Source organism: Dermacentor albipictus, chromosome 1 (genome assembly GCF_038994185.2).
Source record: "Dermacentor albipictus isolate Rhodes 1998 colony chromosome 1, USDA_Dalb.pri_finalv2, whole genome shotgun sequence".
Classification (NCBI taxonomy): Eukaryota; Metazoa; Arthropoda; class Arachnida; order Ixodida; family Ixodidae; genus Dermacentor; species Dermacentor albipictus.
Window position 1 is genome coordinate 455,452,267 of NC_091821.1, and position 21,332 is coordinate 455,473,598.

The 21,332-nt window shown below is 46.6% G+C and overlaps 1 protein-coding gene across 1 annotated transcript in view; it reads right to left on the minus strand.

Moving 5' to 3' along the window:
- Positions 1 to 282: 282 nt before the first annotated feature.
- The window catches only part of LOC139054783 (uncharacterized), a 164,328-nt gene continuing 143,278 nt past the window's right edge, over positions 283 to 21,332 (minus strand). The window contains exons 4-6 of the mRNA XM_070532393.1: positions 8,291 to 8,404; positions 3,495 to 3,557; positions 283 to 481 (exon numbers count right to left, since the gene is read on the minus strand). The gene's annotated coding sequence lies outside the window, so the exon portion shown is untranslated. The remainder of the gene's footprint in view (positions 482 to 3,494; positions 3,558 to 8,290; positions 8,405 to 21,332) is intronic.

Genomic DNA, 21,332 nt, shown 5'->3' on the forward strand with positions numbered 1-21,332 from the left:
ATTTCATGCTTCTGGTGACTGGTTCAATAAAGCTCTATACACAAGCAGACCTGCTGCAGTCCACTGAGTTGGACAAAGACGAAAGGTGTAAACGTCATAGAGCAATAATGCGTCAATTAACGATACTGCAACACATTCTAACAGACAGTCCTGCTCACAACTCTGGAAGCAGATATCAGTAAGGGCAGCGAGTGTCGAAAGGTTAGGGAATAAAGCGGTTAGGACATAAAAAAGAAGCCGAAATGAATGCTTCAGTAGCGTTTAAGTTTATTGATCGAATGTACTTGAATTTTTTCTTCACAATTGCGTTGTTCATAGAACATAGCTGCCTTCAGGTGGGGGACACAGCACCAAGCTGAAATACGATGCTGAGTTTTTTCCCGCAGTCAGTGCAGCTCATTCAGTTGTCGCTCAGCCTCATCCTTTCGTCCTAGGAACTGCGGCCATGCCTTACTTTCACTTGCGCAAAGGATCAGTGCCACTGCAATGAAAAGCGACAATGAGGAGTAGGATGTTAAATGTGAATGGTTCTGATAGCACAATGCTTCAGAACGTTTTAAAATAATATAAAGGGCCTCCATATTTTTATTGTGTTTGCATTCTCAGGGTACTTCATGCATTTTCAGGGTTTTTTCCATGGTAGTTTGCGTCAAACGTGTTTTTCCACGTCCAATTTTTTATTGAAATGAAAATAAAACAGCTAGACGTTGTAACTCTGTATTGGTGAAGTATATCCTTTTTCGAATAGCAGAAACAACAATATAAAAAACATATGTATCAAGAAAACGAAGAAGAAACAATCTACCCAGCCGGAAATCCCCCGCACGCAGTCCTATACACATAGGAACTAATATTTATATATCAAAGGCAAAGGGAAGTGCCACCACCACGTGTTCATAAACCGTCAAAAACACCCGCTAGCGGCGGTGATGCACAGTGTGATTAGCAGGTAAACACATCAGCAATCGCACCTCCATTGGCAGCTGTAGTGAGAAACCAGGGTTTGAAACCAACCATTGGACCAACTAGTGTCACTAAGGGTGGGGTAATGTGTACATTAGTGTCGCTTTTCAACGAACCTCTTTCGTGGCAACATAGGTCACTGTTTATACCCTGTATATGCTCTGTAGACTAGGTAGGTACGCAGACGTGCCCAAAGACCAACCATTGAACCAACTAGTGTCACAAAGTGTGGGGTAATGTGTACATTAGTGTCGCTTTTCAACAAACCTCTTTCGTGACAACATAGGTCACTGTTTATACCCTGTACATGCTCTGTAGACTGGGTAGGTACGCAGACGTGCCCAAAGACTCTGAGGACTACTTGGAGCAGAAGTATGTGTAAGTTGGTCTTTTATGGCCTTCAATGAACTTGCAGCGCCCGCCGATGGACCACACTAGAGTGACGAAAAAAGATATTTTAAATTCTTCAGATGGTAGGTGGAACTTTAGCCACGTCACAAAGGTTCCTCAACAGCAGAAACGCGACGCTTTAAGCAGGCTGCGCGAGTAGGGAACGGTCTATGTGCCATTCTTGAATAAACATCTCGCAGACTTGGGTTCCGGCGGGTGTGAAACTGGGGGTGCGGAAAGCGAGAAAACGATTCTCAGCGTTGGCAGGCAACTGCGCGTCACGTTGGTTGTCTCCAAGGCCATGTGCGGACCTCTCGGTAGCGATACCAGACTGCGCAGCAGGCCCAGTGAGCCGAATTTGGTTTTAAGATTACGCGCTTCTCGACGTTCACCCGCATGCAAGAGCTATGCATTCTCGACCCGCCGCACAGAATACGCGGCTGCTCCGCTAGATCGTTCCAAGTGTTCTGGCGGAGGCGCGCAAAACAAGGCTTGCCTGGATGGTCAACACGTCTTGTGTTGCTACATGTTTTCAATGGTAAATGCATTAGTGTCGACAGTTCTCATTAAATGGGCTTGCCGATATTTTTTTATTCATCGCGGATGTGTTCACTTCCCGCCGGTCACTGGTCCTAACAATTTATGTAACCACCTGATAAGCCCATCATAGAACATTGGGCACGAGCTACCACTACAGCGGCCTAGTTTCGAAAGTGCGATTGAAGAAATGCTATATCAAATAAAGGTTATAATAGTGCAATCCTCCGAAAAATTAGTAAAGTGAGACGTTACTAATGGCCAATGTATTTCTAACAGAATTTCCTTTAAAGTTCCCTGTAACTACTATCAGAACAAAAGAGAATATACGATTTCGCACCTCTACAATGGCCTACCCCAAGACGCCTTGCAAACATTAAGCAAGCCCAAGTAATGCTGTTGCTTTGGATAGTTGGTTTATGCATGAATGAGTAATGTCAAGGTGCAAAAGACCAGGACTAAAGAACCAGTCCTGTCATTTGGGTACTGTAGTTTGTGTCCTTCTTCGGTGGTGGTCTTTTGCACCTTGCCTTTACTCATTCAATCGATCAAGCCCGCCTTCTTCATGGTATATTTGTGTAACTGGAAAAGGTGCTTCTCTAGCTTATCAATCGCAATTTTGATGTCAAAACAGGCACAGTTCCTTTGTAATGAACGAAGCTCTTTTATTCGTATATGGACGTAAATCTGTAATATTGTCGCAAATAACGTCTGTGTCATAGATAAGTCCTGCGAAAAATGCATACAGAACAAAAATTTCTGGACAGCTGTTGCGGATCAGGGAGAAGTGCGCACGTCCAACGACCCTTACACAATACAGCTCCGTGCTGTAGTAAAGTAGAAGGAAGTTCTGATCTTCGTTTACAATTTCGTTATTTTACCAGAATCTCAAATGCGCACCTAAGGCAAGCACGGCGATCGGCAAGGACAGTGGCATCATACGCAAGTGCTAATAGAGGGTCCTGAATATTTGGCTACGCGTGTTCAAAAAATGATTTTGCACTTACCGCTGCACTGTTCTTGCTCAAATATTACAGAACGATCGCATTTGGTTGTCGACATTGTTTAGAATAAAACTTGACACAATTGGTCGCCTGTTTTTAAAGCAAAAATGAGAAACTATTTTCGCGCATGGGAAAAACGGCAGCTGAAAACCCGGCAGTGGCACAGCTATGTGTCGCCGCCTGCTGGCAGCAACGAGAAGGAGCTGCTTCGCAGACGAAACAGCATCTTGAAATCGGCCGCTTACGCGGCAGAAGCTCCTTCCTGCTGCTGTTGGCAGGCGGTGACACAAGTCTGTGCCAGGGCAGGCTTTACAGACAGCATTTTTAGCCTAGGGGAAACAGTTCATTATTTTTGTCCTAAAACCGGCAGCTAATCGTACGAAGTGGTATAGTAAAGGAAGTCGACAACAAAATGCGATCGTTGGGCAAAATTTGAGGGAAAACAATGCTGCGCTGAGTGAAAAATCATTTTTTGAACATAAGCAGTCCTGGACCCCGTACTCTCTCACACATTACCAATATACTGTAACATCGTGGAAATTCTGTGATTGATCAGTTTGATAGAAGAATGCAGTTGCAGAAGTTGGAACGCAAGCTTACCTATTAGGGTGGCTGCCACCACAGCGATGTTTCTTCCTAGTAGGTCGTTCATTGTGTATTCACCTGCGAGACATACATCTTATGCTCTGATTACTTCTGAGCCTTTATATTTCAAGAATAATTTGTGGTTATTGCTACTGACATCTATGTTTCGTGTTCTTACTGCTCCAAGCACTTACTAAGTATGCTGTGCGAAACTCGTGTTTCATTCCGGTTAGACGTTCATATGCATTAGGAAAGTATTCACATCAGTAACAGCGTTCTAATCAAAAACCAAACCTTTTTCATGCTGTTGATGTGTCTCTACATCCGAACGGAATTTCACTGCCGGTGTAATAAAAACATTGAGATATGACCAAGGGTGGCGATACGTCCATCGCCTGCCTCAGCTGTCTTTGTTGTCTGCGTGGTTACAACGAATGGGCCTGAGGCCGGTGCGGTCGATTTGAGCTTTTTCTCGGCAGATATTGCAGATCTTAGGCCCGTGGACGAGCCGGACCTTTGCCACAGCTTCGTAGGATATATAAGCGCTTGCAGAGTTCCTGACACATTGTCCAAAAGGTGCGGGCAGCCGATAGGATGCTTTTACAACAAGGGGAAATCGAACTACATTTCAGGGTGACCACATATTGCAGTTCTAAATTAAGTTAGAATTGGTGGCTTTTGCTCTTCTTCCTTTATGTGCCAATTTTTCGGAATGAGTGGCTTGTGATATTTGTTTATCAGTTGCAAACTGGGGGCGGGCAGTGTCTGATTGTTCATTTTCTATCTAATCTCTGGCGGGTTTGCCTAGTTGCCACTGATTTCTTCATATTGCGCTCAGGGCGTGGAGCAATATTGTTATGTAGTTTATAATAGCTTGTACTAAAGATGTATTATTGCTAATTACTCGCTTACTCCTATGCACTATCACGGAAAGTTCATTTTCGAGCATTCGTGTGCTACTGGAGTATTACGTCACCAATGCTTCGGCGTATTCATTCTTAAATGTACCTATTCACTTATTCGTGATTATTGCGTGATGGAGTAGCGTTCAATGTGAGTCGGGTGTGGTTGTTTGAGTGAGCGCTAGAATGTTTCTCGTAGTAGATGTCTGTATATCGAGTGTGGAATGCTCACTGTGGCGGAGGACGGTGCTAATGTCTTTGTGATTGCACAACGAATGGTATTCTGGCCGGCGTTCGGTGCTTGAGGTTTAGTGGTTCGCTATGCAACGCGGGCGTCTGAGTGAATGTTTTTTTTTTACCTCAAGGGATTTCTCGTATCGCGAAGGATCGCCAAGAATGTTATTCCTCGTATAGCAGCAGTCTTGTTTTGCGACACCGATTCATTCCCTTCTTAAATATGCAAGTTACTCTATCTACGGCCAACTACTGCAGCCGTCTTTCCTGCCACTGTTCCACCTTTCGAAGCATGGAGTTCATTAGCGATCACCCAGCTGCATTTTGAACAGCTAGCCACCTTAGTGCAGGGAAGAAGTAATAGTGGCTTAGAATGCCTGTGCTTCCGATCTAAGAAACATGCGGTGCACCGCCGTAAGTGCCATCTCATTGCTGTAAGGGAAACTACTCTTCAAAAATTGTCTTATAGATGTCCATCGGTGTCTTGCTGAAGAAAGGCGTAATTACAAAATAGATACATGCACATAATTTGCAATGGGACATGCGGCCAACTGAAGAGCTTGAAGAGCAGTATCGCGCTTGCCTCCTTCAAAATTATTTAGAGATTTTTTTTCTGAGACGACTCGCCATGATTGTTCAGTGGCTATGGTGTTGTGCTGCTGAGCACGAGGTCGTGGGATCAAATCCCGGCCACGGCCGCCGCATTTCGATGGGGCCGAAATGGAAAAACACTCGTGTACTTAGATTTAGGTGCACGTTAAAAACCCCAGGTGGTCCAAATTTCCGGAGTCTCTAGCGAGAAAGTGTTTCTGATCACTTGCTTGTACCCAGCAAAGAAAATATCCATCTGCATTAAAGGCTTACTCTAATACTGAATGATCTCAAGGCCTCACAATACAGGCAGTTAAGAATAAATGAACTCTACATAAACCTCAAGTGTAACCAAAGGCAATCTAACGGGTAAATGAACGTTGACCCAAATTCTTGTGACGGCCAGCTGAGCCAGGCTGTTTGAGAAAGGTGCGCCATAGATTAAGCTAGAATCTTTACAACGTTGCTGAGATGCAATTTGAAATGGTGTTATAGCTATATATTTATTCGTCAGACGGTGATAGGAATGCTTCCGTACTTTTATATCGCCTTGCGACTGATCTTCTTATTATTTGCCCAATATGCACTCCTTTCTTGTATCATATTCATGACTCTTGTTTTGCTTTCCGCCCAATGTATATCTTCAGCTGTCTCTGACAATCAACTGTAGTGCGAAAGCACCAGAGATACGGCAAGAGTATAGCCTTAATGCATAGAGATGGGGCCTAGTTGCCTGCAAATAAGAAAATAGTGTGGTTTATTTCATTATGATGTCGTCGCCCTCATCCAAATGTAAAATCGTCTCACGTTAGGCCATAACTACATTTTAGACGGCTGTATAGGACATCACAAAAGTCTTTGTTCTAAATCTCAAAAAGACCTGCTGGCTACCTGACAGACTCTTGTATGAGCCGCACTTTATTCACAATTTTGACAAGGTGCGGCACTTACATGAGTCAGAATATTTTGGTTCGGTCCCGTGTAAGGGCCGCAGCCAGATGGCTTCCGGTATTAGATGACACTACTAGATGACTCTAGCCATCTAATAGCGTCACACAGGGATACGCAGCGTGTGAAAATTCACTGATGCGCGAGCGTGCCATCGGGCCAACGAACGTGATAGCTTCTCCAAAAGAATTTTTGTTTCCTCCGTATATTTGACTGCCAAGATATGGGTGCGGCATCGACCCGGAAGCGCCACTTACACTAGTACATACGGCATTTATTTACCACTGAATGATCCCTCACCCATTAGAAATAATCCTAAATCAAGTAATGATGTCCTAGTGCGATAGCACTGCGCGAAATACTTACGAGTTATGAATCGGGCTATTCCACTATGAATATGTAGCATAGCACACGAAAAATCTTGGCAGCGTAAACTACGATGTTGAGATATTTGATTAGGTACATTTTTTCCTTCTGAGCACTTAACTGACCTAAAAATTCGAAATCCTACCGTACTACGCGGAGCATTGCTCGGATAGCAATTGGGCCACCTCAGTGAAACAACCCCGGCATTAAACTCATCGCTGGGACAATTTGATGGTGTAACAAAAAATGAAAACAAAAAAGAAGGTGTTCGCATGACTTCGACGTTAACTAAGGGCCGTACTGCTATGATTTTGCACCACCGCATTTCTTTGCCGACACGAAGAAAAGTCATCAGCGGAGGAATTTGCGTTGTTAAGTTATTTGCTCATAATGAACAAAAATAATTGAGCATAATGAGCAATATAAAATTGGTCTCGTCAGCAGAAATCAACTCGACAACTTTGTTAAGTGAATGTATGCGTGGTACCTTTGAGCGGGGAGTGCAGACGCATCTTAGCCAATTTCACAGCTTTCGAGGTTCGCGTAACCGCACCGTAGTGACCCTGGGTGCTCAATTCTGAGCTCTGATGCAACTGAAGCGTGCGAGCGCACCGCCTCGCCATTCAGACCAAACTCACCACCTCAAAGCCGCCGCTGCTGATATCCTTCCTATCTGTATCGTTGCGAAGGTGCATACGTAACTCATGTTTTTGTTATTTCGACTTGCAGTACCAACTTTGTACTCACTCCCTCCTGCCTGGACTGCCAAGAGGCAGTTGGCACTATCTAATTAATAAATGAATGAATGAATGAATGAATAAATAACTTAATTAATTAATTAATTAATTAATACATTTTTATGGACTACTCCTGAAAAATGCGCCTGACGTTTCGGCGAACATGACACCACATTACTGATGTTCCGACGCTCTAGTTGGCAGATAAGTATGCTCGTCCGCACGGCCGAAAACTTACAGCATCAACCGAAAAGTGGACCGTGGCATTGAGAAAAGGCAAATTTTGCGGATTGTTCAAAATTAGTTGTTAGGTCGTATTTCTAGGGTTCGCAGGTCAGGTGAAAGATTTCATTGACTCCACGGTGCTTGGTAACATCACTGTCACGGGTCTCCAAACTATACCTGATTACGTTCAACAGCTTTGCACCGAAGAACAATATTTGCAGGAAAAATTTTCCAGAGCTTAGCCAGAGATGAGGGGTATTTGATTAAGAAAAATTCACGATGTTTAGGGGATATTGATTCGGATAGCTTTATCATCACAGCTTTATAAGATGGTGGAAGAACAGTGGAAAAAGCGTTTCGTATTTGTGATTGCGTATCTCAGCTCTTCGGACTGATTTTATATAGCGAAAAACAAGTTTTATAGATGTCTCCCGTGAGATGGTTATTGCAAAACGCGTAATCTATTATCAATGCGCGCCCTTAGGTAATCGTGCTCGATATGACAAATGTCCATCCGCAACGCCTTCAACTGAAAACGAAAGCTAAGTAACGAACATAGAACATAGAAAGCCGCCACGCACAGTGCGAAGGGCGTTACTGGCTCACAGGGAAAGGATTAGGCGGGATTTGTTAACTTGTAGCTTGTTAACTTGTTCTTCATTTGTCAATTTGTATAACTTGTATCGAAAACACGTATTTCATGCAGGTTGTTTCTTCAGCATTGCGAATCAAGTGGAATAAATTTAAGAAAAATATATCTAGCGTATTTGAAGGCAGTGAATTCCGTCGCTCGCTCGAGTTTACTTACCGTTTGAAGAAAGTGGGCACAGGCCAAATGCAATTGGGAATGACCGTGACGGTTTGAAAGTACTTTCTTTACGTGGGCTTTTATACAATGACTGATCACATCCCGGAAGGAGGGCTGTAATAAAGCAGGGATTGGTAGAAAAAAATATTCAATGAAGAATAATGAAAATTGCTTTGACGTCGACATTACCAAATTGCTCCCAATGAATGCGAAAATACCTATTAGCTGGATGTATGGGACGATAATACAATGGACGAGAGAATGTTACAAGAACAACAACAAAAACCTCTCGTGTTTCATTTTATTGATATTTCAATATACCCGCAGCGCAATGCGTGTACACACTTTATCAAGGCTGCATAATATGTTATTAGTACGCTTAATTTTCGACGCTGTCTCTGTCCTACAGAGTCATTCGATTTGACTTTTTTGTATTTGCGGAGCGTCTTTCATGGTTTATGGCATATTATGCACATATATTTGCGTTGGTTGAATAATTCTTTCACTCATGCAATGCCAGTCGAAGTCTGTGTGTTCGCTTTGAAACCTGGATAGCAATTACAAAACAATTATATAATTTCCGGCGTTACAGTAAGTCAGCGCAATATTTGTATTACCTCCATCCTGACTCTTGCAATTAAGCACTGGCCTCCACTCTCCAGTGGCTGCCAAGCAGATGCCGATGGCATGCGACGCGGCCAAAGGCACTAAAATTTACGAATTCTGACGGGATGGCACGTGGAACTCAATCTGGAAACGTTTAGCAGGCAAACCCTCTGGCGTTTAATGTAACTTAGCATTCCTCCCTGAGGAATTACAATGCATTGCATGGGTTATTGTTTGCGTCAATGTGGGTTAGTCAGCTGATGAGGCTGATACAGTATTGACTAACGGCAACGTCGTTTGCTGCAGGGGTCATCCAAATACCCGTGTATAAGAAGTAAGATTTCTAACTCGAAGGTAATTCGCCAAGGCAAAGTTTAAGTAACCTGTCGCCCAAAAAAGCCCCTAATAAGGAAATGACGATGCATGAAATTGCATGAAAAAGATCAGAGCCATTGCGGAACTATCAACGCTTTTCAAGAAGAAGAAAATAACTGACATTAAAATTAATACGCAAGAAAGAATTTCGCAAAAAAGTAAACATTTCGTACGTCATGAAATCCGTGAAAAGAAAATTAGGCTTAGGACAAGCTAAGATGCATGCAGCGAAAGATAGGCAGGGCAATGTAACCAGCAATATCTATCATATATTAAAGACAGCAGAGGTATTGTCAACTGACCGGCACATTAGCGAAAGCATCAACGTCACCTTGATTGCAAGTGGTTAGGAACAGTATATAGAACACGGATATTAAAGGAGCGGTGAGTTCAGAAGTGCTTTCATGAACATGACCTACACGAAAAGCGAATGGAGTAGATGGATTAACCTTAATTTTGCTCAGAAATAGAGGGGATATTATATTTGACAAGCTTGCGAGCGCGTTTACGCAATGTCCCACGACTACCAGGGTACGACAAAGTTGGAACTGCAACGCTATATTTATTCCATCTGAAGCTACATCTAAAGAAGTGCATAATAATGGGCTGATTAGTTTCTTTCCGTATTTTATAAGATATACAAAAATGTAGTTTCCAAAAAAAATGAGTGTCTCACTTGAATCGAAACAATCGAGCGAAGAACCCCGTAACCGGAATGAATATTATAGAATGCATTAGATTCATGTCATGAATAATATTGTTACGTAGGAAGACACCGACGAAAAGCTATTTACAAGTATATTTACAAGGCAATACGCCGCAGTTGACCAAGAGGCAACAGCCCGCGCTAGCTTCCAATCGTCGTCTTCGTCTTCTTCCTGCGCGGCTCTTCGTCAGTGGGAATACGACCCCGTAGCATTACCCCCGGCGGCGAAAGCGACGTCCCGGAGCGACTAAAGGCTGGACTCTGAAGCAGTGTAGTAGCTCTTGAGCCTACTGACGTGCACGACATCACTGGACACCAGAGTAGATGACGAGGTTGAGCTCACAGGAGCAATTTCATAAGTCACAGGCGTCACCTGGCGAAGCACGCGGTAGGGCCCTGTGTATCGCGAAAGGAGCTTTTCGGAAAGTCCAACGTGACGACAGGGCGACCACAGGAGCACGAGTGCACCAGGCGAAAACTGTACGTCACGGTGGCGGGCGTTGTACTGACGCTGCTGCGTGGTTTGCGAGGCCGTCATTCGAGCACGGGCAAGCTGGCGTGCATGATCGGCGAGGGCGATGGCGTCGCGCGCATACTCGGTTGTTGAGGTCGCAGCAGGAGGAAGTACTGTGTCAAGGGGCAAGGTCGGTTCGCGACCGTAAAGTAGATAAAATGGAGAAAATCCGGCGGTGTCGTGCCGGGAAGAATTGTAAGCAAAGGTGACGTAACGAAGGGCAACGTCCCAGTCGTGGTGGTCCTTCGAAACGTACTTGGACAGCATGTCGGTAAGGGTACGGTTTAAGCGCTCTGTCAGGCCATTTGTTTGAGGATGGTATGAGGTAGTCAGCTTGTGTTGAATAGAGCAGGAACGCACAATGTCGGCGATAACTTTCGAGAGGAAGTTACGACCGCGGTCAGTAAGCAGCTGTCGCGGGGCGCCATGCACTAAGATAATGTCACGCAAGAGAAAGTCCGCGACGTCAGTGGCGCAACTGGTAGGTAGAGCCCGCGCGATAGCGTATCGGGTGGCGTAATCAGTTGCGACGGCTACCCATTTGTTCTCAGAGGATGATGTGGGAATGGGACCGAGGAGGTCTAATCCAACACGAAAAAACGGTTCCACAGGGACGGCGATCGGCTGGAGATGACCGGAAGGTAGCACCTGAGGCGTTTTCCGACGCTGGCAGGGATCACAGGCAGCAACATAGCGTCGGACGGAGCGAGCAAGACCAGGCCAATAGAAGCGGCGGTGGACGCGGTCGTACGTGCGGGTTACGCCAAGATGTCCTGCGGTGTGTGCGTCATGCATCTGAAAGAGCACAGTCTGTCGTAGATGTTGTGGCACGACAAGAAGAAGATCAGGGCCGTCAGGGAGGAAGCTCCTTCGGTACAGAATGCCGCCCTGGAGGACATATCGGCGAACGGATGCGTCGGTAGGTGCAGAGCGCAGACGCTCGATGAGTACTCGCAGCGATAGGTCTCGGTACTGCTCATCGGCGATGTTAGCGAAGGCAGACACAGAGAAAATGCCGTCGGCGGTACTACTGTCGGCGTCGTCAGGCTCGTCTACCGGGTAGCGAGACAGGCAGTCAGCGTCCTTGTGTAGTCGGCCAGATTTGTAGGTGACAGAGAACGAATATTCTTGGAGGCGTAAGGCCCAGCGACCAAGTCTTCCTGAAGGGTCTTTCAATGAGCATAACCAACAAAGCGCGTGATGGTCTGTGATAACGGAAAAGGGTCGGCCATATAAGTATGGACGGAACTTCGCAACCGCCCAAACTAGGGCCAGACACTCACGCTCAGTGATGGAATAGTTGCGCTCCGCGGGCGATAGGAGCCTGCTGGCGTAAGCGATAACACGGTCGTGGCCACGCTGGCGTTGTGCCAGTACTGCGCCAATTCCGTGACCGCTGGCATCAGTACGGACTTCGGTAGGCGCAGAAGGATCGAAGTGGGCCAGAACGGGGGGCGTTGTGAGAAGATCGATGAGAAGCGAGAATGCAGAGGCCTCGTTATCGCCCCACTGGAAAGGGGCGTCTTTTTTCAAAAGCTCGGTTAGTGGTCGTGCTATGGCCGCGAAATTTTTGACGAAACGGCGGAAGTACGAGCAAAGGCCGATGAAGCTGCGCACATCCTTGACACACTTCGGAACAGGGAAGTGCGTAACAGCATGGATCTTGCCTGGGTCCGGTTGCACTCCGTTCGCGTCAACGAGATGTCCAAGGACGGTAATCTGGCGACGGCCGAATTGGCACTTCGATGCGTTGAGTTGCAGACCGGCTCGCCGAAAAACGTCCAGGACTGCTGAGAGGCGCTCGAGGTGCGTAGCGAATGTTGGGGAGAATACTATAACGTCGTCTAAGTAGCACAGGCACGTGGACCATTTGAAACCGTGAAGCAGGGAGTCCATCATGCGTTCAAAAGTGGCAGGAGCGTTACATAGGCCGAACGGCATCACCTTGAATTGATAAAGACCGTCGGGTGTTACAAAGGCAGTCTTCTCGCGGTCGAGATCGTCCACGGCAATCTGCCAATAGCCGGAGCGAAGGTCAATAGAGGAGAAATAGCGAGCACCGTGGAGGCAGTCAAGGGCGTCATCAATCCGAGGTAGGGGATACACGTCCTTTTTGGTAACCCTGTTAAGGTGCCGATAATCCACGCAAAAGCGCCATGAGCCATCCTTCTTTTTTACCAGCACAACCGGTGACGCCCATGGACTACATGACGGTTCAATAATGTTCTTGGCAAGCATTTTGCGAACTTCGGTGTGAATCACTTGACGCTCAGCCGGTGATACTCGATACGGGCGGCGATGAATAGGAGGGGCATCTCCGGTATTAATGCGATGTTTAACAGCTGTTGTTTGGGCCAAAGGACGATCGTTAAATTCAAAAATATCTTGGTAGGAACTGAGAACGCGGTAGAGCGCACGAGCGTGCTCGGACGGCATGTCGGGTGCAATCATGTTCTGTAAGTTGGCGATGGTACAAGTCGCCGACTGCGATGGTAGAGGAGGATCGGTTGAATTGTCGTCTATTGAAATCGATGCTACAGAGTGATCCTCGAATGAGCAAAGTTGGGCCAGAGACATCCCGCGTGGCAGCACTTGTGTCATCAAGGCAAAATTGACCACTGGCAGGCAGACGCAATTCGCCGTAATAGATAAAATAGTATGAGGTAGTGTGATCCCGTGTGTAAGGAGGACGTCTTGCATAGGAGCCGCGATGTAGTGACCGTCAGGTACTGGCGGGGATGACACGAAGTCAACGTAAGTCAGTGCCGGAGGTGCCAAGCGAACGAAGTAGACGGAACTGAGGCGAGGAAGGTGTTCTTCAGCGGGATCCAGAACAGGCAGGTCGAGGCGGAGAGTACTGGCAGAGCAATCGATGAGAGCAGAATGTGCGGAGAGGAAGTCGAGGCCGAGGATGATGTCGTGGGGACAGTGAGCGATGACTGTGAATAGCACGGTAGTGGAGCGATCGGCGAAGGAGACGCGGGCGGCACACATACCAATTACGGGGGCTGTTACGCCATCGGCGACACGGACAACAGGCGTCGTGGCGGGCGTGATTATTTTCCTCAGCCGGTTACGAAGATCCGCGCTCATTACCGACAAATGCGCCCCAGTGTCTATGAGAGCTGATACAGGAACACCGTCGACCTGCACGTCAAGAAGGTTCAGATGGGTGGGCAACGTCAGGAGAGGATTTGGCGGCGTAGGGAGCAATGCAGCGTCACCTCGAGGCGCTGCATCGTCTAGTTTTCCGGCTGGGAGCGGCGTCCGAAGGGAGTCGGCGAATAGGAACGACGGGGCTGGGGAGAGCGAGATTGTCGTCGTTGGGGCGAAGGCGAACGAGAATAGGGGCGGTTCGGCGCAGGAGAATCGGTGGCGGCATTATCTGAGCGGGCAGCATAGGGACGAGAAAGGCCACCTGGGGGGCGAGAGTAGGCAGTATATGTAGACTGGTTCAGGGAACTCCAGCGACTGCGGCAGTGCCGAGAAATGTGCCCAATTCGATGGCAGTGAAAACAAATTGGCTTGTCGTCTGCAGTGCGCCATTCAGAGGGGTTGCGGAAACGTGGAGGGTAAGAAGGTGCGGGACGGGGTGGAATCGAAGATGCCGGGTGGGGATCAGGGCGATGGGCCGAGCAGATGGTGTGAATACCCATGTTGGCAAACTCCTGGCGGACAACTGCCTGGATCAGGGAAACAGTGACTGCAGGTGCATTGGAGGGGCTGGAGTCGAACGCAGCCGGATAGGCGGCCTCGATCTCACACCGGACAATCCTGGTAACATCGCCAGTGTTGTTGGGACGAGGAGCGTCGGCACAGGAAGATGTCGCTGGGGTGTTGGGCAGACGGGCAAACTGTCGGTCGATACGTCGGCTTTTAGCGAATTCCAGGCGGCGGCACTCTTTTATAACTGCATCCACCGTCGCGACGTTGTTAAACACGAGCAAGTTGAAGGCGTCATCGGCAATGCCTTTGAGGATGTGGGAGACCTTGTCGGACTCAGTCATGTGTGCGTCCACTTTGCGGCATAGAGCCAAGACGTCCTGAATGTACGTGACGTAGGGCTCCGTTGACGTCTGCACACGACCGGAAAGCGGCTTCTGCGCGGCAAATTGGTGACCGTTGGGGTTGCCGAACAAGTCTCGAAGCTTTTGCTTAAGCGAATCCCAACTGGTCAGCTCATCTTCGTGCGTCCGATACCAAACTCGAGGTGTGCCACCGAGGTAAAAGACGACGTTGGCGAGCATGATAGTTGGGTCCCACCGGTTATTGCGGCTGACGTGTTCGTAAAGGCTGATCCAGTCCTCGACGTCTTCCCCATCTTTTGCCGAGAATACGCCAGGATCACGGGGAGCGGAGAGGGTGATGTAGGTCGTCGAAGTGGCAGCAGGTGTCGGAGCCCGTGGAGTCGGGTTGGCGTCGCCGGGAGCCATGAAGGTAGGCTCGACGGACCGTCCACTGCGAAGCTCCGTGACGAGGTACAGGGAACGTCCACCTCCACCAAATATGTTACGTAGGAAGACACCGACGAAAAGCTATTTACAAGTATATTTACAAGGCAATACGCCGCAGTTGACCAAGAGGCAACAGCCCGCGCTAGCTTCCAATCGTCGTCTTCGTCTTCTTCCTGCGCGGCTCTTCGTCAGTGGGAATACGACCCCGTAGCAATATAATGGAAAACGTGCGCAGTGAATTATTCAGAAATACGCGTTATCAAACCAGCCACTTATATGAATTTCAGAGACGAAAACACGGATTTGATTCCGCAGAGTTCCTAGCGGTTTTGCAAACAATGCATAATCAAGATTTGCAGGACTCTTACATGAATATCTGAGCACCAGTCTACGCAGACTCCAAAGCTGCGTTTCTTTTCACACACACAAATACACACACACACACACACACACACACACACACACACCTCATTACTAGTGTCGTATCGGTCAAACAGCCGCACGCTGCCGGCGCTGGCGGCACGTCTGACGCCCCGCGGAACTGACGCACCGCTAGCGTTGAAAAGGGCACACAGCGCTAAAAGATGACAATAAAGTGTTTATTGCACTGTATCTGCCTTGCCAAATAAACTTTTACAGTACTAGAAGTTGCAGCTTAAGTGATATTGTGAACAAACGATAGGAAGCACTGGGATGCAATAGGTTTCGTATCTTGTTTGGGAAGTAACTAGCGTATGTAATGTGGTCTTGACTAGTTGCGCGGAGGATCTCGTCTTGTTCGCGCAACTTGCCCGAATGTTCTCGTTTGAGTGCCCGGACAACAGCTCTGACTTTTGGCTCAAGCTGTCTTGAAGGTCGACGACAGCGGGAGCTAAAATCATTCTTAAAAAAGCGAAAAAATACCGACCAAGAGAGGGGTTAGACAAGAAGAATAAAAGAAGTATTTGGGAAGAAGTATTAGAGCTATTAGACTTAAAAACATTGGGAGCGAGGATTAGAGGAGAATATTTTGGGTTGAGTATAAGATAATAATACAGAAGTAAAGGTTAATGATAAATAGCTGGGTAAGAAAAAGGCAGTTAGCTATTGGCAGTCAGGATATAGAATATACAAATGAGTTCGGTTGTCTGTCCATTATCAACAAGCCCTCCTGACCATGACAAGAAAATTTGCAAAACAACTCATCAGGGTTGGTGGGCATACGGCTGGCATTGTCAAATCATGACGAGCAGCTTTCCACTATCCTTGAATAAAAATTGTACAATCATTGCATTCTTGTAGTACTAATATATGCTGCAAAACATGGAAGATTTCAAGAATCCTCAGAACAAGTTAAGGATTACACAACGAGCGACTGATTGATAAATGTTAGGCGTAAAGTAAACATGGATAGCCCAAATCCTATCTTACATTCTGAGGAAAAAATTGAGTTTGGCCACCCAGGTAATGCGTAGGGCAGATAACCAGCCGTTTCTTAGAGTGACAAGATGCGCGCGATGCTAAGAGAAATGTAGTCGAGTACTGCAGAATATCTGCGGTGTGGGGAATTAAGGCTATTGAGAGCTATACCATTCCATCAGCTAGCTTAGGGCAGGCGTAATTACTAATCTTTCTTGTTCATCTGTCAATCTCTCAACTCATCTGTCAAATGTCTTGTTTTGGCTGCACCAAATTTTACAAAGAGGTGAATGTTGCAAGGATATTTCGCGATATTCTATCAGGCTATGTGTGTTTGTGAAAACTAATAACTCGGTCCCGTGCAAAATATGGCAGATAATTATTTAAGGTATCTCAATTAACTGCTTAGTTAGCAATTATAGAGGAAATTCGGGAATTGAGGACCGAAAGTCATAATATTAAGTCAGCAAAACCTTCTTCTCTAACAAAAATCGTCTAGGATGTTAGAGCTAGCAGTACTTGGGTATAGTGGGCGGTAAGTATGGCAGTACCGAAAGAAATATGAAATAGTGCACCAGCGACGCCGATATCTCAATTCTCGCCATGGCGAGTGCATTTGTGGTATGCATTATGTATATGTCCCCTCTCCCCTTTTCCAAGTTTTTATTGTTTATGTGATGAAGTGTCTGCATTATAGGATTTCCTTTCTTGGACCCATAACCAGCCTACGTCTACGGGTCCACACAGTACTGGACACACTTTTATTGTGTTTTCCTGGAACAATAAAGAATTTCACTTTGAATGTGAGACCAACAGCAGCTCAAGCTTTAGCTGGCACGGGCTCCATCGTGGCCTTCTCTTTCCTAGCATGGTGACGCTAGGAATCGATGCGAAGCGTGCTGTATTCCGTTCCCACAGCTTGAATAATCAGGTTTGCCAACAGCAGCAAATAAAAAAGCCTTTCTGGATGAGAATGAAGAGAACTCGTAATTGCCATAGCATTCGTACCCGCGCATCGGGGAAGCAGGTGGCCTTTCCTAATAGGGTAGGGAGATCAGCGTCACTGACATTCTATTTAATTAGATTTTCGGTTCAGGGCTTCCCGCCGCCAAATTGCTACATGCCGTAGTACCTACGATGATTTGTGCGAAGTTGTCTTTGGGCAATATCTGGCTGCCGGGCTTCATTTTGCAAATGAAATATTGCTTCTGAAACCGCTAATTAAAACTTTATTAAAAATTGGAGGACGCTTAAGCTTCACCTTCAAGAGTGGAACGCGACAGCGTCCCCATCGACCCGCCAAGGGGTGTAACACAATGGGCTACAGGGCAGCCATCACTTACGAGGCGCCCCGCATCGGACGCGGTGAGCGTCGAGCCATATGGCAAGGCGGCGTTCGGCGCCACAACGAAACGTGCGCCTGAGCAAGCGGAACGAACCAAAGAACTCGGTATCTCGGAGGGGGAAATGATGCACGCCAGCCATACGTCGTGATCGGCACGGGCAGAGAGATAGACAGATAGTGAGCAAAAGAAAAGAAGGACGCTTGATTCTGCAGAGGGAGCAAGGCGAAGCGTTGTGAGGGGAGAGAGAGTCCGGGCCGCGACCTGCCTCGCACCGGTCCTCGCACAGCTCCAATGCGCGCGTGGCGCGCTATCGGTTGGGGCAGTGCTGTACATGGAGAGGAGGGGGTCTTCTGTGTTTGCCGCAAGATGGCTCTGCGTGTGCGGAAAGCGCAAAAGAAATGCAGCGGAAACGCACTTTACTACTCGTGTGATTGCGACTTTTCTAAGTTATATGTACATAATTACCGATATACACCGCAGTATAACTTTCCACGGCTCGTTTCGAAGGCAACACCGCGTTCACTAGAGGCGCGTTTGTACCGCTTTCAAGCATCGAACTTTTTCACTGTATTGTGCCAAGTTGGCAATAAAGAAAAAAAAACACTCGTGGCTGAGTGGTAGCGTCTCCGTCTCACACTCCAGAGACCCTGGTTCGATTCCCACCCAGCCCATCTTGGAAGTTGCTTTTTATTTATAAATTGCCTGCCGTGATTTATCGCTCACGGCCTACGCCGCGGACGCCGACGCCGATGACACCGGCTTTTCTGCGACACTAGCTCCTTAATGCTGTCGCGTTAAAATATTATTGTTACTTGTGAGCTATTTTTTTCCACGATGCGGCTTCTGTGTTGGCTGGCAAGCCTTAGAATCTGACAGCAGATGTGAAAATGCGCTTATCACAGGTTATCAGTGCGGCCTCCTGTATTATTGGTGCAGAAAGTAAAAAAACGTTCATACCTGCTAAACCCCCCCCCTCTCCCCGGAAGTTTGGGATATCCTCGCCTTCCTTACTTCACCCGGGGGAGGGGGAGTGGCAGAAGGAAAGAACATGAACTCCGGGTGCCAGACAATCTCCTAGCTACACCACTGGCTATACCATTCCATTTATACTGTGCAAAAGAACAGATAATTCAGTAAGACAAGGCCATGATATGAAAAAATAACACCCAGGTATTTTCAATGGGTATCTTCGTGCTAGAAGGAACCTCCAAGGAGTAATCAAAAATCAAAGGCGAACATTTCGAAAAGTTGATTATATCGAGGTATTTTAATGTTACCACTTATTTGCCAATTATTAGGCCATGTGTTAAAGTATAGGAATTTATTGTTAAGGCGATGAAGACCACCATTAAATATAATTAAAAGGTTCAGAAACACAATTTAGGTTGAAGATACCGCAAGTCTTTATAGTAACGCTAAAATTATGGAAAACGAGTAAGGAGCCCTCAGGCACCCCAGAAATAATATAACTTGTGTATACCTGAGCCAGCGGAGTTAACATAGACAAACTGCATACGTAAAGACACAAAGCTAGAAATGCGTTAAAGCAAAGATGTTTCTTTGGATCAAACTTATTATACTGAGCAGTTTGGAACCAGATATGCTGTCGATTTTTTTGTGAACTTCGACAAATATCGCATTGATTCTGATAATCCCATTATCTGCATTTGAAATGACTGTAGTAAACTCGTATAAATTTATTTACTATGATCCTACCGCGCCAGAGGACGTGTTCAAAAGTTGTGAAGAGATAAATATTTCAACCAAATATAACTTGTTTAAAATAACAGGATTTTGTATTTTCCATGATCTTGCTGGTAACCATATGTGTTCAGTCTGACAGAAATTGTTTTTCGCCAGTTCCTAAGGTAGCGGAACATTTGCTGCCTCCCACAAGGACAGTACTTTGTCACTGCTCAATGGCTTATGAAAGAGTTCAAGGGAGATGCAGAGACGTCCATCCAGAAATACGTATGGAGATTGATTTCGGAATCTAGTCGGCGGGCGAGCCTACCACATTGCTTAATGTTCGGAATTCGAAATGAGGGCCAGAAATCCTCTAAAAGTCTTGCTTGCTTCAAAAATCATACATATTACATCGTGCATAGAGAATGGAACGGCTGTTTTATCTAACAAAGCCAAATCAAATAAACAATTACGAAGCTTTGTAAATAATTTACCGGGTTTTATAAGTTCTATAAGTAGCATGCTTGTTTCCATTAAATCACTTAATTTTACGTTGCCATCGTAACACTGCACGAAAGCAGTGGACCTTTTGATGCGTGGAAAATGGCCTAATGCAGAGATTCTAAGCTCGCTTAAATTTGCATGGGTAGGCAAAAACACGTTTCTACCAAACGAGGAAAGCTACTGATACAGCAACTCTACATCCTACTTTGTTATCTTGTAGAGGAAGAGAAACCGCGAAACAAAAGAAAGCGTCTGAAAGTAGAATAATATTATTAGTTACCCTGTGTCGCATTATACCGCAAGAACGCAATTTTAAATGAGGAAAGCATACTCTAGAGTCATCTCCCGTTTTATATACACAGAAACATTCCAGCGAGGAGGCACAATCTGTGCATCGAACTTGAGACAAAAAAGGGATCGCCATCAGAGAACGCAGTCGCCAAGCAAAACATTCTTGCAGTGGGGAAAAACTAACGAAGAAATTTGTTACGCGTTGTTGCGCCATAGTGCCTGAGTTGAACACAAGTCATAAGGAGGAAATCATGTCAAAGGGAACTCTCCCTTGGCCGGCGCCTAGAACACGGATGGCTCACACCCGCAGAGCAGAAATTGAAGATGGCACTTGATCGTGGCACGGCAAGCCATAGCTCACGGTTCTTTTCCAGCGTTGATTCGTGTCAGTTGCCTTTCTCCGTCGCTCCTGAGGCATAAGCCTTACAAGTGGTGACCTAAGACGAACACAATCGCTGATCCGCCCGAACCCTCCACGAAACAGGACTCGCGTCCGTATTACGTGTCGCCATTGCACATTCACCTACCACCCTTGTGGCTCCCCGAACCCGCAAGCCATTCGGCTTGTGCAACACTCCAGCAGCTTCGGGTGCATGATGGACACGCTCTTACATAGCTTTATATGGTGTTTAGATGTGCCTTTGCTACCTCAACGACATCATCGTGTTCTCGCCGACCTTCCCGACACACCTTGAACCCCCTTCGCCTATTCTTTCCGTCGTCCGTGCTACTCGGCTACAATTAAATTCTCCGAAGTGCCGTTTCGAATTCGAATCGTCAACTCGGCGAACTCGTCGGCTAACCTGGCGTCCGCCTCGATCCGGCAAAAGTTCGTGCTGTTCTCTATGTTCCTGTGCTGACCTGTGCCAAAGACGTCCGCAGCTTTGTAGGCTTATGCACTTATTTCCGTTGACTTGAAAGAAATATTGTACACATTATTCAGCCACTGACTGAACTTCTGAAAAAAGGCGCCACCTTTTTATGGGGTCCTGTCCAATCTGCTGCCTCCCAATGCCTTATCACCATGCTCACTACTCCGTCAACTCTTGCTCACTTCAACCCATCTGCCGTACAGATGCTAGTGGCTGTGGAATTGGCGCGGTTCTAGCTCAGTGCAACGTGGTCGTGAAGAAGTTATTGTGTACACAGGTAACCTGCTTTC